Source organism: Diceros bicornis, chromosome 38 (assembly GCF_020826845.1).
Source record: "Diceros bicornis minor isolate mBicDic1 chromosome 38, mDicBic1.mat.cur, whole genome shotgun sequence".
Classification (NCBI taxonomy): Eukaryota; Metazoa; Chordata; class Mammalia; order Perissodactyla; family Rhinocerotidae; genus Diceros; species Diceros bicornis.
The window spans coordinates 18469842-18487548 of record NC_080777.1 but is presented as its reverse complement, the minus strand read 5'-3'; positions in this window follow the sequence as shown (position 1 = coordinate 18487548).

Below are 17707 nucleotides of genomic sequence, written 5' to 3'. Positions count from 1 at the left end.
TTTTTCTAAAAATGAAGGAAAAATATCCAGTTTAGTTCACTTTGTATATGAGTTTCTTTACTTCTCTCTCCTCTCTCATAGCGGGTAGCATTCAAATTTTTTTCCTTTGTTATAGTATTGTGAAAATCATGTTTCTTCCTATTTCTAGGTTTCAGCAAAAGATATTATTATGATTTTTAAACATTCAAGTCAGTTACAGAGTTATTCTCTTCCTTTACCTATTAATTACAATTCTCTAAATGTATTTAATGTCATTACAGTTGAGAGATACTTGCATGTCAATCTATTTATATATCAGTGTCTTCACCTTTTGACATAACCTGTGAAATGTCATTTAAAAATGAGTATCATGTATTATTTATAATAGGATGAATATATTTCAGATTGTACTTGCATAACTATTAAATTTTCAATGAGTAGATAAAGAAGCAAGCTAAAAACTGAAAGAAAACTTTTGATTAAAATTTTGTAGTACGGTTAAAACCAAATAAGAAAACATTTTTATGTTCAAAATTCTGATATTTGTGTTTTTAACAGATTGTTATAACATTATTATATAATTATTCTTTATATTTCTGTAACAATTTGCTCCCAGAGGAGAACATATATACAAGAAGTAATTATTTGAATTTCTGAACTATTTTTAATTTTCTCAGCCAGGAATTAAAACTACCTTTGCTTGAGACTTTTGTGAGATGATTCACGGTAAGTTATGAAATTAACATTAAGAATGATAATGGACAGAATATTAAGATGATACCCTGAGCACGAGGTAAACGATAATTAGCTTTGCAAGTGTTTTATATATTACAGTATGATTTACTTTTCAATCTCCTGTGGGAAGACTGCTATCCTTTTTCCTATTTTAGTAGAGATTTTAACATTTTCCTATGTATTACCCATATTTGTTTATTTAATGCAACAATATCAAATATTATTAACATTTCTTATGACTCCTTTGTGTCAGATAAAATGCTAAACATTTGACATGGATTATCTCAATTAATCCTCAATACTCACAACCCTACATTGTAGAAATTTTAGGATATATTACCATCCGTATTTCACAGAAAGGACGTGAGTTTGAAATTGTGACTTGGGCAAGGTCACACAGCTGTTAACTCACGAAATTCAGAACTCAAAGTAAGGTCAGCTAAACTCCACAAACTTGAACCTTTCCCATTTGTTAATATGCATAATAAAAAGGTGTTTCTAAAATTGTGATAAATGTGAAATAAACCAAAAATCAAAACAGAGAGTAAGGGAATGCATACTGCAACCGATGTATATGACATAATGTTGGCAAATTTTTTTCTAATTTATATTTTCATATTTGGTAATCAAGATAACAGGAGAAAATGAGGATTTAATATTATTATTTTGAATTACTTCAATATAATTTATGATGAGATATGTCTTCAAGAGACTTATAGTGAAAGACAGAAAAAACATAAAAAAAATGTTGAATTCAGGTGTTTGCAAGTAGGAGGAACAATGTAGAACGAATGAATGGAGAGCAGGAAGTGCTTTTTTATGAAGGATCCTCATCTGATATCTGAGGATTGAACAGAGGCCCAAATGACATGAGAAGGCAAGGCCTGTGGATATCGGCGATGAATAGTCCAGGCATAGAGACCCACACTGTGAAGGCTGGGAGGGGATGTTTGTGGTGTGACTGAGGAAATAAAAGGAAGAGGGCAAAGTGGGAGGAGCTCAAACAGAGGGGGATGAGAAGAAGATGGCATCAGAGAGGTAGTTGGAAAAGGGTATGAAGGATGGCAAAGAATTTTGATAAGGAAAGTAGATCCCCCCTCCTTAATTTATTTTGTTTTTTCAGGGATTTGAATGAGGAGCAATAGAATCTGTCATATTTCAATCAGATCATTTTTGGAATTATCTATTTGGGGCAAGTATAAAAGCAGGGGAAGTATTTTCAATTAGAAAGTATGGAAATAGTCCAAGTAAGAGAGGAGGTTGGTTTGGGATGGGTTGGTGAAAAGTATTCAGATTCAGAAAAGACCAAGACAGCTGTAATTGCAGATACAGTGGAGTTAGAAGAAGATGGGTAAAGAATGACTCCAAGATTTGGGGCTGAGCAAATGGAAGAATTGAATTTAGAGCCAATTTGTAAAACCTAGATTTAAAAAAAAAAAACTGAAAATCCTTTTGCTCCTCTAGAAGGATTATTTTTGATTATTACTTTCCTTCAAATTTCCATCTTTCTCTGTAGTAAAACTATCTGAACAAGCAAACTTAAAGCCATGGGAGTTGAACTTCTATTTAGCTGTTATGCATAAATTTTAGTATCTGTTATCAATGAACAAGCAGTTATGTAAAATCCTTTTTATCCTGTGAAATTTTCTTTTGGGTGAAATAGTTAAAACCTCAAAGGAGTTTTTGGAAGTTTAGTTAATCAGACGAATAAGAGAAGTGCATTTTCAGCGCGATCATCATGGCACAAGAGATATCAAAAAAAAGCTTACCAAGCTAAAATCCTGCCTTTGGACCAGGCTTGAAATATAACAAACCTCTTCCCTGTAGTAAGAATTATAAAAAGAGTTTTACATTTAGGTAAACTTGCTGTATCCCTTGCAATTTTAGAATTGCCAATTATGATATAATTAAACACCTTTATTTTCAAGCACATTTATGAATACTATACATTCCCAGAGAGACATTTCTGACCTGAGAAATCAAGGGCTTTGGTCTACTCCTTTCCATAGGTTTCTCTGAGGCTGAAATACTAGCAGTGATAATACAGTAGCAATTACCATGGACATCTTTTTAACCATCTGTTAACAGCTATTTTGTTTTAATTTAGTGTAAAGAAAACAAAAATTTGTATTGTAGCATATTTGGTGTTATTAACAGAGTTCAAATATTGAAATGATTGCACACTTTGAAAATGTGCAATTCAAATTGAAAAAATACTTGGGCCCCGAACTCAAAATACAACCATGAATTGCAGCCCAGGGAAAGCATATAGAGAAATTCTCTCTGTTGATCATCCTGAATCAATGATAGATTGCACCTGCTCATGGAGGCAGAGCAAGGGGGAGAATTATTGCTCACTTCATGTATATTTTAGCTTAATCATGTTTTATTGCAATTAACACTTTTATCTTTTGAGTACATTTTATAATCTCTTCCTTTAATTTAGCATTTAGTCTACTTTTTATGTCATACTTTCTTAATTTTAAAATTGCCTTTTGTTTACTGTCAGTGTAAATTAAATATTCATTTCCTTCTGTTTCCTCAGTTGATTTTACATATTTATTTCTATTATTTTAGTTCATTTTTCTTATTTTTTATAACATTTTTATGTTTTCCCCCTCTAGTTAGCATTTCAACAATTCCCATATTCTCTAAAGTAAAACTTGCGTTCCCTGTTTCTTGAGTCTAAATCCACTAGAAAAAATAATCTGGTGCACCTAAATGCTAATGTGACCTTTCCCCCAAGATGGTGGCAATTCTGCCATGTATTCCAACAGTACATCTAGAAGTTAGAACGTTGCTTCCCTGTGATCTACCTCCTAACCAAATACATCTTTGGGTTAACCAGAAACAGTAATAGAAGTTAGTTGGGAGGAAAATCCTCCTGAAAACTTTCACTGTGGATTCACTGTGGATTAAATTGAATGAATAAGCCTAGGGTTGGAGACTCTCAACAAGATTTCCTGAAATGAGGAATTCTAAAATAATTATAGATACTTCAGAATCAGGGTATGAGAATTCTTGGCCTCCAACTCGCTGATAAACATCTCACAAAATATATTTCCTTCTCATCAAAAGAGGGTCTTGAAGGGGCCGGCCCGGTGGCGCAAGCGGTTAGGTGCGCGCACTCCGCTGCGGCGGCCCGGGGTTTGCTGGTTCGGATCCCGGGCGCGCACCGACGCACTGCTTGGTAAGCCATGCTGTGGCGGCGTCCTATATAAAGTGGAGGAAGATGGGCACGGATGTTAGCCCAGGGCCGTCTTCCTCAACAAAAAAAAAGAGGAGGATTGGCGGATGTTAGCTCAGGGCTGATCTCCTCACAAAAAAAAAAAAAAAAAAAAAAAGAGAGTCTTGAAATATTCTCTTAATGGGTTTGTTCCCCCAATTGTACTCCTTTTGAAAGCAAAGCTAAAACAGAAAGTAACAGGCCTTTGAGACACAATGCATCTAATTTTATTGTATGAGATAAATTGATTTCAAATAACATAATGATGACAGTTTCTCTCCAGATCAAGTCTAGACAGGAAGATACCTTATTTCGGCATCGAAAGAGTAGCAGAAAATAGGTACTTGAATTGCAAGTGCAAAAATTAAACATGAAAGTTACATTCATGGGGTAAGAGGAAGCTCTTTTCTCAGGGAATTTGAATATCATAAAATGCCTCAAATTCTACATCAGTTTTAGTCACCATCATTAAAATATACTGCCAGCATTTTGTACAAGTTCATCAATGTTACTATTTTCCCTCATTTAAATCGAAATATATCTGATGAAAGGTGAATATCTGCTACTGCTTTTAGCATGCCTAGGGATTTCCATGTTTGTCTAAGCATTATAAAATTTATGAAGTTTCCGTTCTCATCAAAAGTATCACTCTTACTCTGTTACCTTTCTCTCATTTTGTAAAAAATAAAAATGAAATGTAATTACATTTATTTAAATTGTTGTACAAACTAGCATTGCTCAACTGACACAGATTAAAAACACTACTGAAGTTGAGCTATTGGCTTGCATATAGCATCACCATGCTTAATTTCAACATGTTGTTCAGTAGTATCAACTAGAACTTAGTGTCAAAGGGCCCTTTAAAAGGTCAATGTGTATAATCAAAAGTTGTTCAACCCAGTGTACAAAACTGAGCGTCTGACCTCCCACTGATCACAACATGGCCTTTGTGCAGTTCATGATGATTCCATTACTTACTTAGTCCAGAAATGTTGGGGTCAACCTTGTTCTCGTACAGCTACTATCCAACCCATCAAGAAATCTAAATTTTGACTACCTTTGACAATCTCAGAGCCACCCGTGAGGACCAGGTCATCATCGGCTCACTTGGATGACCAAGGCTTCCTAACAAGTCTGTGCTCCTTTCATTATAAGAATAGAACAATTATAGTGTTCTTTTAAAGTCAGAATTCAGATTATGTCACTACTCTGCTCTGAGTTTCTCATCAGCTGTCCATCTCCTCATCGAAGAGACATACAAAGCCCTATGTAACCTGCCACTCCTTCTTTGACTGCATATGCTCCCATTTTTCCCTTGCCATCTCCAATACAGTCACAATGGCCGCCATGCTGTTCCTACACCATGCCTTGGACATTTCTACCTCCTGGCACTTATACTGGCTGTTCTCTTCTCTTGAAATACTCTTTCCCCAGATATCCACATACTTGTGTACTCCACTTTTCAGGTCTCTACTAAAAGTCAGCTCTCAATATTTTTCGTGGTTAACCTTTGGAAATGTCTCAACTCTTCATATCTTCTTCTTTGCTTTAATTTCTTCTTCTCTGCACATGAATTTTGTTTATTTTATTCATTGCTAACGAATGTTCTAGGAACCCCAGTTCATAATTCAGAACATTACCTGGTACATAATATGCACTCAATATATATTCACTAAAGGAGTCAATAAATGAACTAAGCCAAGTCGCTATGCAAGTAAGCTGATCTAGACATTCTTGATAAAATTAGCAATTTTGCATTTCAGCTCCAGAAAAAGTGGATTTTTTGAAACCACATAGTATCGCTCATTTGTTTACTTCACATGTATGAAATACTAAACTGAAAACCTAATGATTTCATTTTCCATATGAAGTTGGGTCTCTGGAAAGGACTTCTCAAATATTATAAAACTTTTCTGGAATGGTAGAAATTAGGACTATAAAATAAATAATCTTTATTTGTTATACCTTAAGGGTATAATATTTTCTTTTCTTATAGAGCTGAATTTGAAAAAAAAAGAATTTTATTTTTAAAGGAGTGCCATATTTCATTCACAGTTTTGAGCTTATAAAAAATTGAGCCTGGTCACACTGCGACCTGTGCCCAATCGTAGGAAGGACATGGGGGACCCAGGAAAGTTAGAAATAGTATGCTGTGTAATTTCCAGGTCCTGGAGTGACGTCAGCATCATGGCGGAGTGAGCTTTCCCATAAACTCTTCCCCTGATAAGATACAACAAAAGGAACAGTCACAGACCAACAACGGAATGCTAGACAGTGAAAAGCAAGATTGGAAGGATCCACATTGTCACACATCTGAGAGTGGAACGTGCTGGGCCCCTGGAGGAAGTGAGGAGAGTGGTGGCTGGTGGAAATTTTAACCAGATATTTCCAGGATGAGGAAAAACAAAGCCAATATAGGAAGTGCAGTGCAAAGGTACATGAAATCACCAGACCAGAAGGAAAATGACAAGCACCCAGAAACCAATCCTGAAGACACAGAAATCCATAACCTAAACGACAGGGATTTCAAAATAGCTATCATAAAAAAGCTCAACGAAATATGAGATAACACAGACAAACAATTCAATGAGATTAGGAGTTTCTTCACAAAAGAGATTGAAATCATAAAGAAAAAACAATCAGTGCTGATGGAGATGAAGAACACAATGGCGTAGATAAAGGAGAATCTGGAATATTTAAAGAATAGAACTGACAATATGGAGGAAAGAATTAGCATTATAGAGGATAGGAATACAGATATGCTCCAGATGGGAGAGGAGAGAGAACTAAGACTAAAAAGAAGTGAAGAAAGTCTCCAAGAAATATCTGACTCTATTAGGAAATGTAACATAAGAATTATAGGTATTCCTGAGGGAGAAGAGAGGGAAAGAGGAACAGAGAGCCTATTCAAGGAACTAATAGCTGAGAACTTCCCAAATCTGGGGAAGGAGCAGGAAATACCAGTAAGCGAAGCCAACAGATCAGCTAAATATGTCAACAGGCAAAGGCCCGCTGCACGACATCTAGTGGTAAGGCTGGCCAAAGTCAATGACAAAGAAACAATATTAAGGCAGCTAGACAAAAACCAAAAATAACATACAAAGGAACTCCTATCAGGCTCTTGGTGGATTTCTCAACATAACCTTTACAGGCTAGGAGAGACTGGAATGATATATTCAAAATACTGAAAGACAAAAACTTTCAGCCAAGAATATTCCATCCAGCAAAAATATCCTTCAAATATGATGGAGAAATAGTAACTTTCCCAGATAAACAAAAGCTAAGGGAGTTCATGGCCATGAGACCTCAACTTCAAGAAATACTCAAGAAGGCCCTCAGGCCTGAAAAAAAGAAGAGAAAGGGAGTACAAAGCTTGGAGCAAGGAGAAAAATGGGTAGGCAAATTCAGAAAAATAGTAGATCTTTACCGGAATAGGTTAGCAACCACTTAAATGCCAAAATCAAAGATCAAAGGAAGGAATCCACCAAAAATACATTTAACCTCATCACTGTAAACACAGAGCCACAACACAAGATAGAATAAGGTATAACAAGAACGACTTAGAAGGGGAAGAGGAAAGTGATTGAATTGACTTAGTATAAGGAAATAGGAGGCCATCAGATAATGGACTATCTCACACACAAGATTTTTTTACAAACCTCAAGGTAACCACTAAACAAATAATCAAAACAAAATCACATATGATAAGCAAAGAGAAAAATAGAAGAGTCATAAGACAGAACAACCAAACTGAATTGGCAGTCCGAAACAAATGGGACAAGAAACAAAGGAAATGCAAAAGAACTGGAAAATAAGTGACAAAACAGCAACATTAAGCCTTCATATATCAATAATTACCCTACATGTAAATGTATTGAACTCTCCAATCAAAAATTACAGAGAGGCAGGATGGATTAAAAAGCAAGACCCAACAATATGCTGCCTCCAGGAAACACATCTCAGCTCTAAAGACAAGCACAGGCTCAGAGTGAAAGGATGGAAGACAATACTCCAAGCTAATGGCAAACAAAAGAAAGCAGGTGTTGCCATACTCATATCAGACAAAGTAGAATTCAAGATAAAACAGGTTAAGAGAGACAAAAAAGGGAAATACATAATGATAAAATGGACACCCCACCAAGAAGACATATCACTTATAAATATATATGCGCCCAACACAGGAGCACCAATGTGCATAAAGCAACTATTAACAAACCTAAAAGGAGACATTAATGACAACACAATAATAGTAGGGGATCTTAATACCCCACTTACATCAATGGATAGATCATCCAGACAAAAAATCAATAAAGAAATAGCAGACTTAAATGAAAAACTGGACGAGATGGACCTAGTATACATATACAGAGCACTCCATCCAAAAATAGCTGACTATACGTTCTTCTCAAGCGCGCATGGAACATTCTCAAGGATAGACTATATGTTAGGAAACAAAGCAAGCCTCAATAAATTTAAGAAAATTGAAATCATAACAAGCATCTTTTCAGACTTTAATGCTATGAAACTTCAGATCAACCATGAAAAAAAAACTGGGAAAGTGACAAAAATGTGGAGATTAAACAACATGCTACTGAACAACCAATGAAACATTGATGAATTAAAGGAGAAATCAAAAACTATCAGTAAACAAACGAAAATGAAAATATGCCATACCAAAACCATATGGCATGCAGCAAAAGCTGTCCTGAGAGGGAAACTCGTAGCGATACAAGCCCACTTCAACAAAGAAGAAAAAGCCCAAATAAGCAACCTCAAATTACACCTAACAGAACTGGAAAAAGAAGAACAAACAAAGCCCAAAGTCAGCAGAAGGAGAGAAATAATAAAAATCAGAGCAGAAATAAATGAAAACCAAAAAAACAGTAGAAAGGATTAATGAAACAAAGAGTTGGTTCTCTGAGAATATAAACAAAATTGACAAACCCTTAGCCAGGCTTACTAAGGGAAAAAGAGAAAAGTCTCAAGTAAATAAAATTAGAAATGAAAGAGGAAAAATTACAAGGGTTACCACAGAAATACAGAGGATTATACGAGAATACTATGAGAAATTATATGCCAACAAATTGGACAATCTAGAAGAAATGGATAAATTCTTAGACTCATACAACCTCCCAAAACTGAACCAAGAAGAAATGGAGAATCTGAATAGACCAATCACAAATAAAGAGATTGAAATAGTAATCAAAAACTTCCCAAAAATAAAAGTCCAGGACCAGATGGCTTCTCCCGTGAATTTTACCAAACATTCAAAGATTTAACACCCATTCTTCTCAAACTATTCCAAAAAATAGAGGAAGATGGAACACTTCCTAAATCATTCTATGAGGCCAACATCACCCCGATACCAAAGCCAGAAAAAGGCAACACAAAGAAGGAAAATTACAGGCCAATATCGCTGATGAACATAGATGCAAAAATCCTCAAGAAAATATTAGCAAACCAAATACATTAAATAAGGTCATACACCATGATCCAGTGGGATTTATACCAGGGAAGCGGGGATGGTTCAACATCCGCAAATCAATCAACATGATACACCACATCAACAAAACAAAGAATAAAAACCACATGGTCATATCAATAGACGCAGAGAAGACATTTGACAAGATACAATATCCATTTATGATAAAAACTCTGAACAAAATGGGAATAGAAGGAAAGTACCTTAAAATAATAAAAGCTATTTATGACAAACCCACAGCCAACATCATACTCAACGGGAAAAGACTGAAAGCCATTCCTCTGAGAACAGGAACAAGGCAGGGCTGCCCACTATCACCACTCCTATTCAACATAGTACTGGAGGTTTTGGCCAGAGGAACTAGGCAAGAAAAAGGAATAAAAGGAACCCAAATAGGTAACGAAGAAGTGAAACACTCACTATTTGCAGATGACATGATTTTATATATAGAAAACCCTAAAGAATCCATTGGAAAACTATTAGAAATAATCAACAACTACAGCAAAGTCACAGGGTACAAAATTAATCTACAAATATCAGTTGCATTTCTGTATGCTAATAACGAACTAACAGAAAGAGAGCTCAAAAAGATAATACCTTTTACAATTGCATCAAAAAGAATAAAATATCTATGAATAAATCTTACCAAGGAGGTGAAAGCCCTGTACAATGAAAACTACAAGACATTATTGAAAGAAATTGATTATGACATAAAGAAATGGAAAGACATCTCATGTATATGGATTAGAAGAATAAACATAGTTAAAATGTCCATATTACCTAAAGCAATCTACAGATTCAATGCAATCCCAATCAGAATCCCAATGACATTCTTCACAGAAATAGAAAAAGAATACTAAAATTCATATGGGGCAAAAACAGACCCCAAATAGCTAAAGCAATCCTAAGAAAAAAGAACAAAGCAGGAGGCATCACAATCCCTGACTTCAAAACATACTACAAAGCAATAGTAATCAAAACAGCATGGTACTGGTACAAAAACAGACACACAGATCAATGGAAGAGAATTGAAAGCCCAGAAATAAAACCATACATATACGGACAGCTAATTTTTGACAAAGGAGCTAAGAACATGCAATGGAGAAAGGAAAGTCTCTTCAATAAGCGGTGTTGGGAAAATTGGACAGCTACATGCAAAAGAATGAAAGTGGACCATCTGCTATCGCCATTCACAAAAATTAACTCCAAATGGATCAAAGACCTGAAGGTGAGACCTGGAACTATAAAACTCATAGAAGAAAATATAGGCAACACACTATATGACATTGGTCATAAAGGAATCTTTTTGATTGACATGCCTACCCAGACTAGGGAGACTAAAGAAAAATAAATAAGTGGGACTTTATCAGATTAAAGAGCTTCTACACAGAACTAGAAGGATGTGCAACTATGACATACAACTATCTACTGGGGCTTTGGGGGAAAATAAAAAAAATAAAAACTTAAAAAAAAAAAAAAGACAAATGGAACCAGAATCAAGATGAATAGACAACCCACCAGCTGAGAGAGAATATTTGTAAATCATATATCTGACAAGGGGTTGATCTCCACAATATATAAAGAACTCATACAACTGAACAACAAAAAACAAAAAACCTCATCAAAAAATGGGCAGAGGAAATGAACAGACACTTCTCCAAAGAAGATATCCAGATGGCCAATAGGCACATGAAAAGATGTTCAGCATCACTAATCATCAGGGAAATGCAAATCAAAACAACACTAAGATATCACCTCATGCCCATTAGAATAGCTGTAATCACCAAGACAAAAAACAACAAATGTTGGAGAGGATGTGGAGAAACAGGAACCCTCATACACAGCTGGCTAGAATGCAAACTGGTGCAGCCTCTATGGAAAATGGTATGGAGATTCCTCAAAGAATTAAAAATAGAGATGCCCTATGATCCAGCCATCCCACTACTGGGAGTTGATCCAACAAACCTGAAATCAACAATCCAAAGAGGCTTATGCACCCCTATGTTCATTGCAGCATTATTCACTATAGCCAAGAAGTGGAAGCAACCTAAGTGTCCCTTGACTGACGATTGGATCAAGAAAATGTGTTAAATATATACAATGGAATACTACTCAACCATAAAAAAAGACAAAATCGTCCCATTTGCAACAACATGGATGGGCCTGGAGCGTATTATGTTAAGTGAAATAAGCCAGAAAGAGAAAGACAAACACTGTATGATCTCACTCATATGTGGAATATAAACCAACACATGGACAGAGAAAACTGTATTGTGGTTACCAGGGGCAATGGGGGTGGGGGGTGGGCAAGAGTTGTGAAGGGAGACATGTATATGGTGATGGACAAACAAAAATATACAACCCAAAATTTCACAATGTTAAAAACTATTAAAACATCAATAATAAATAAATAAATAAATAACAAATAAATAAAAAATAAAAATAAAATAATAAAAAAAATAAAATTAAAATAAAATTCAGCCTGCTCATTTGAATGGCTCAAAATAACTTTATTCATAGATATATATGCAAAGAGAGAAAGACAGATAAACAGATTTATGGAAATGAATATTTTTTCCCAATTGCAGAATTACTAGTTTGCTTTTACTCCACAACATCGTCTTTTCCTAATTACGAAACACATAAAGGATTATAACATACCATATGTTTTATTTCCAGTGTGAGTGAACCTTCTTAATATTTCAAGACCAACGAAACACCATTTTCTCTTGGCTGGCCTGGGCTGTGAGCAGCCTTTCGTCTCTGCATTGCGACCTGTGTGATAGCTCATTACCAAGGAGTACTGCAGCTTTGTTTCAGTTTGAGCGGTAGACTTCTTTTAGGTTAAGGCACACTGCTGGGTTAATTCCCCTGAGACTAAGGATTAGATTAGATTAGATTAGATATTAATTAGGCAGCTTGAAGCTGCCTCTTAGTATTTGCGCTTTGGGCAGTGCGGCACCCAGATGGATGAAGTTGTGCATTGCAATCTAAGTTCTTCATTCGTTCCGCTATAGCTGGAGGTCCCTATTATGAGCATCTTAATTTTTTGGTTATTTTTATTTTCCCAAACCATTGCAGACTGATACCTTTCTAAACTACAATAAATGACTAAAATATACACATACAATGTACAAGTCTTTAAAAAATATTAGATTCAATGGACAGGAATTTACTCATCAAATATTATAAAAATTTCTATATGTTTTTCTCAAATTTTGTACTTATTGTATCACAGACATATGATAAAACATTTGTGGACTGGCACTTGTCCATGGAATTCACTTTTCTAGTGAAAATGAATCGAGAATCAAGTTTTCAATCTTCTTTCAAGAAGAAGAAGATGTCACTTAAAGAATATAGTTACCATATTTACAGTGTCATGGATATCACATCCTCTGAAATAATCTAACTCTTTGAAGACAACTGGTGTGGTCTAATGGCATGGACTTCAGTGTTGAGTATTTTGAGGGATCAATGTGGTTAAGACAATGATCTGGAATTGGCAATGAGGAGATACGAGTGTAGCTGTCGCAACGCAAGCGCAAGTTGAGAGTCATGTGGAAGGAAAGAAAAACAGCCACTTGAGAGACCTTCAGCAAAAGCAATGTTCTCAGGGGAGATACATATTTCAGTGAGAGAAGCTGAAGGAAATAGAAGAGGTTAAAGTTATAGCATGTTTTCATTATATTGGCCATAAATATTTTGGAGTTGGGAATGGGCATGTGGGGTTAGATTAGGGAATCTACAGAACTGTATGGAAATGGAAGAGACGGGTAATGAGCGACATCCTGGGAGTTTTGAGTTTCTTATTGTGACTGACAGAACAGAGATGAAAGTGATGAAGGGCTGTGTCCTGACTGTTTCTTAGGCAGATTGCGGGGGTTGTGGTTGAGAGGATTTTTGTTTGTTATTAGTGATATGCGCATAGTACTCCGCATTCACCTGTTCATTCTCGCCTCAGGAGGAGCAGTGTAGCAAGGGACACAGAGTTCTGGAGTCTGGTCCTCACTCCTGCTGATGGTGTTTTAGAGACAGAAAAATGTTTCTGGGGTCATAGTGAGCTTGGTGTGCCCTTCTTTACTCCTGCCTATGCACTGAGGCACAAGGGACAGACTTGTCCCATGGAGCTTCATAAATATAATACAACACTACTTATTGGTGATAACATATCAGTAGTTTAATATTTTTAAAGTTTCATTTATTTAGTTAAGAATGCTTATGCTCATCCCTGCAGAATTAGCATTTTACCTAGCAGAGAACTCCAAGAAAAGTTAATATTTAAATAGTGTTTTGTAGATCTAGAACAAAATGGTGCCAGGAATCATTGTTTACTCGGATTGTTTTCTTCTTCTTCTTGATCTTGTACAATAAAAAGTAACATAGAGAATTATATCAGTTAGAACTTGACTCGAATAAAGAAAATATAAATAAGTGTTTTGAAGGAAAGAAATGCAAGCAACCTGCTCAGAAAACACAAAAGACAGTGAATGTTTTTGTACAGTATGGACAGCAATAGAGGCTGAGTTTTGAGTATGGCACGTGAATACTATTACTCAACCCTCTTCCTTTCCGGATACTGGGGTCTTTCTTCATGACAACTGAACTCACAATACTCATTGTTCCTAAACACAGGCAAGACTAAGAGTTGGAGATGATTCCACACTACCTTTTCTAGATAAAACCCAAACACTTCAAAAAGATAAGCTTTAATGGGTGTTTACTATCTCAGTAATAAATTAGCCTTTCCTATGATTCCAATCATGGGGAGAAATAAAACGGTAGAAAAAGGCATTAAAAAAATATTCACAACAATTAAACTCCTTTCTTTTGGGAAAAGTTGTTCAAGTCTCCTGGTCTATAAATATGAGGAATGAAGAATGAAATACAACCCCACCAAAGGTTAATGGTCATTAGAAAGAGGGAGAAATATGAAGAAAAATTTCAGTTTAGCCTAAAGGACAATGGCTTACACTTCTAACAACTTATGTAAACAGCCCAGAAAACTTTCTTTGCTTTCTCAAAGAATCTCTAAAAAAGTTAACATTAATGGTAGCACTAGATTTATTGGCTTACTGCTTTTCAATTTCAATCCCATTGTCTTCTCCATATACAATGTTGTCTATAGCTGGTGGAATGTTACAATTAATATAACTAATAAACATTAAGCAAGTGTTTGTTTTGTGCAGGCACTTTACATGGATAATCTAATTTAATTTAATCACTACATCAACCCAATTTGATTAGGATTGCACAGCCACTAAGTTGAAGAACTGTTATACCATCTCATGAACTCTTCCTCCACGAGCTGCTTTGCACCAATTTCTCCCATTTTTACATCATTAGGGTCAGAATGAGGACAGTGAGTGTGGCAGATCAGACAGCACCAGTCCTGATGCAAATTGTGCCTATTTTCCATTTTATAAGGCTGTCCTACTTTACAAACTTAATATGTTTCCAAGTAAGTTGAATTACCTGACCACGGCATTTTGTGGACTATTTCAGCTACATAAACATGCCATAATGCACAAAGCGAAAGCAATTCAATGTGAGTGTGTCTAAGATTTGTTCTCGAAAGCATGCTGTGTGGGTTTGAGAGCTGAAAATAGTTAAACTTATTTGAAATCTGATAATGGTTGAACTACACATTTGAAATTTTCTATAACCCTGGGGTCAATCATAATGTTCAAAATAATACAAAAATACCCTTTATACACTGAAGGATCTATACACTGTGACAATCTCAATTAAAGTAAACTCACTGGTGATGTGATCTTAACAAAACATTGAGAGGCCCCTGGCGACACTGAAGACACTGAGGGATTCTTGGAAGAGACAGGTGCACAGCAGTGCAGTCGTTTTCAAAGCACAATCAAGTAAAATGAATTGAGTGTAATCCCTAGGTTGCGTATATTCCAGATCATCTACTACTATTTTAATAGCCTGTTAGATAAAGGAATTTTAAAAAGTTACTTCCTCTGGATAGCTCATTAAAAAAGCATCTCTCATACATTAACTTTCTAAGGGGCAAGAATGTGAAGGAGGGAAATTAATCTACGTCACCTATTAAATAACTACAAGAAATCTATTTTTAATTGTACTTTCTAGTTTGATCTGAATTTCAGTATAGGGTTTTTTTCAAGAAAAAAGAGTCCACAAACATGAGAAAGAACAAATGCCAAGAAAATCTGTTTCTGTACCTTAGGAATTCTTACTCAAAACCTTCTCTTGTTGAGTTTTTTCAGACTTTCCTTCGTCCCATATCTTTTTTGTCTATAGAAAGAGTTTTCTTTTTTCTTCAATGACAATACCCCTGGTTTTGTTGTTGTTTTTTTTTTTTTTTGGCCTAGACATCAATAATGTGTTATAACCAATAAGTCAGCCTGTTGTCCTGTGGTCTTGCTTAATCTTATTATTTTACAAAGAAAGCCAACCTATATCATCGTTCACATTTTATTTTCTTCAGTGGCACATGAAATATTTCACTGTCATTGAAGAAATAAATTGTTCTTATTCTCAAACAACTTTCAATCTAGTTGGGGAAATATGAACATACGTACCTGTAGCATATTATTGTTAATCTATGTTATTTTTAGTAGCCTTATGTTATTTAAAAATAAAAAAGTGTTACTTTACATGAGAGTTAATGGCAGAAAATGATATTAGATGTCAGAGAAAAGTAAATCCCTTTAAGACAGAACAGGAAGTAGATAATACATGACAGTAGAGTTTATTCCTTCTTTCATACAACAAACTTTTAATTGAGCATACAACATGTGCCACACTCTACTCAAGGTTCCAGGGAAATACCAAGGGTCTTTAAGACAGAAGTAGTGTCTGCCCTTATGAAACTTAAATATTGCTGAGATTTAGACATGAGAAACACGCATGTAAATTACAGGAGAGAGAACAAGTAAAAGTATAGCAATGAGCAGGCAAATACATTATTTGGAATATAATAATAATAATAAGCTATGATGTACTTCCTAACTTGGACATATTGTGATTAATCAGAAATAAGATTGGAGAGAGCCAATCAGGGAAGACTCTGAAGGAAGAAAGAAAGATGAAAAGGAAGAGAAATACACTGTAAATGCTAATTGCTGGGGACATTTTGAAGCATCTAGGACTCTTATGCAATGTTGGTGTCAATGCAAAACAGAACACTCTCTTTGGAAAATGGTTTGACAGTTTCTTGTAAAGGTAAGCAGACTTTTATCATACGACCCAGCAACCCAATAATCCTAGGTATTTGCCCAAGAAAAATAAAGACATTTGCCTATTCCAAAGCCTGCACACCAATGATTATAGCGTGTTTATTCATAATTGTGAAAACCTGAAAACAAACAAGTTGTTCCATCAACTTGTGAATGAACAAATTGTGGTGGATTTATATAATAGAAAAGGAATGAAATACTGACACATTAAAAAATTTTTAAAAAATAGAGCCAGCCCTGATGGTCTAGTGGTTAAAGTTCGGTGCTCTCACCACTTCCGTGGCCCAGGTTCATTTCCCGGTCGTGGAACCACACCACCTGTCTTTCCATTGCCAGGCTTGGTGGCGGCCCACATAGAAGAACTAGAAGGGCTTGTAACTAGGATATACAACCATGCACTGGGGCTTTGGGGAGGAAAAAGAAAAGGAGGAAGACTGGCAACAGATGTTATCTCAGGGAGGATCTTTCCCTGCAAAAACAAAAAAAATTTAAATATATATGGGAGACATCTCAAAAGCATCATGCTAAGTTAAAGAAATAAACATACATGGCTATATATTCTATGATTCTATTTATACGACATTTTGCAAAACACAAAAGTACAAGGAGAGAACACAGATCAGTGGTTGCCAAGGGCTGGGAGTGGGAAAAGAGTTTGATTGTAAAGACATGAGGCTATTTTTGGGGATGATGAGCATATTCTCTCTTGATTCTGGAGGGAGTTTACGTGACTTTATATCTCTGTCAAAGTTCTTAGAGATGTACACGTAAAAAGGAATAAAACTTCTTGTACCTAAATTACAATTCAATAAAAAACTACTTAAAAATCCATGAGTTTGCAGGGTGGTGGATGATGAAGATGGACTCTTTGAAGAAAGACCTCCAACTGTTACAGGACTTTGGGAGTGAAAAGTTTTAGGTGCGCCTTTTGACTGTTTTTTACAGCTTAATATAATTACTTAACTCCTATGTGCTTTAGTTTCTTCAGCCATGAAATAAAAATTCAAGCATTCCTTTATTTATCTAGTATTTATTGACCTCTTACTGTTCTGAGACATATATTTTTAT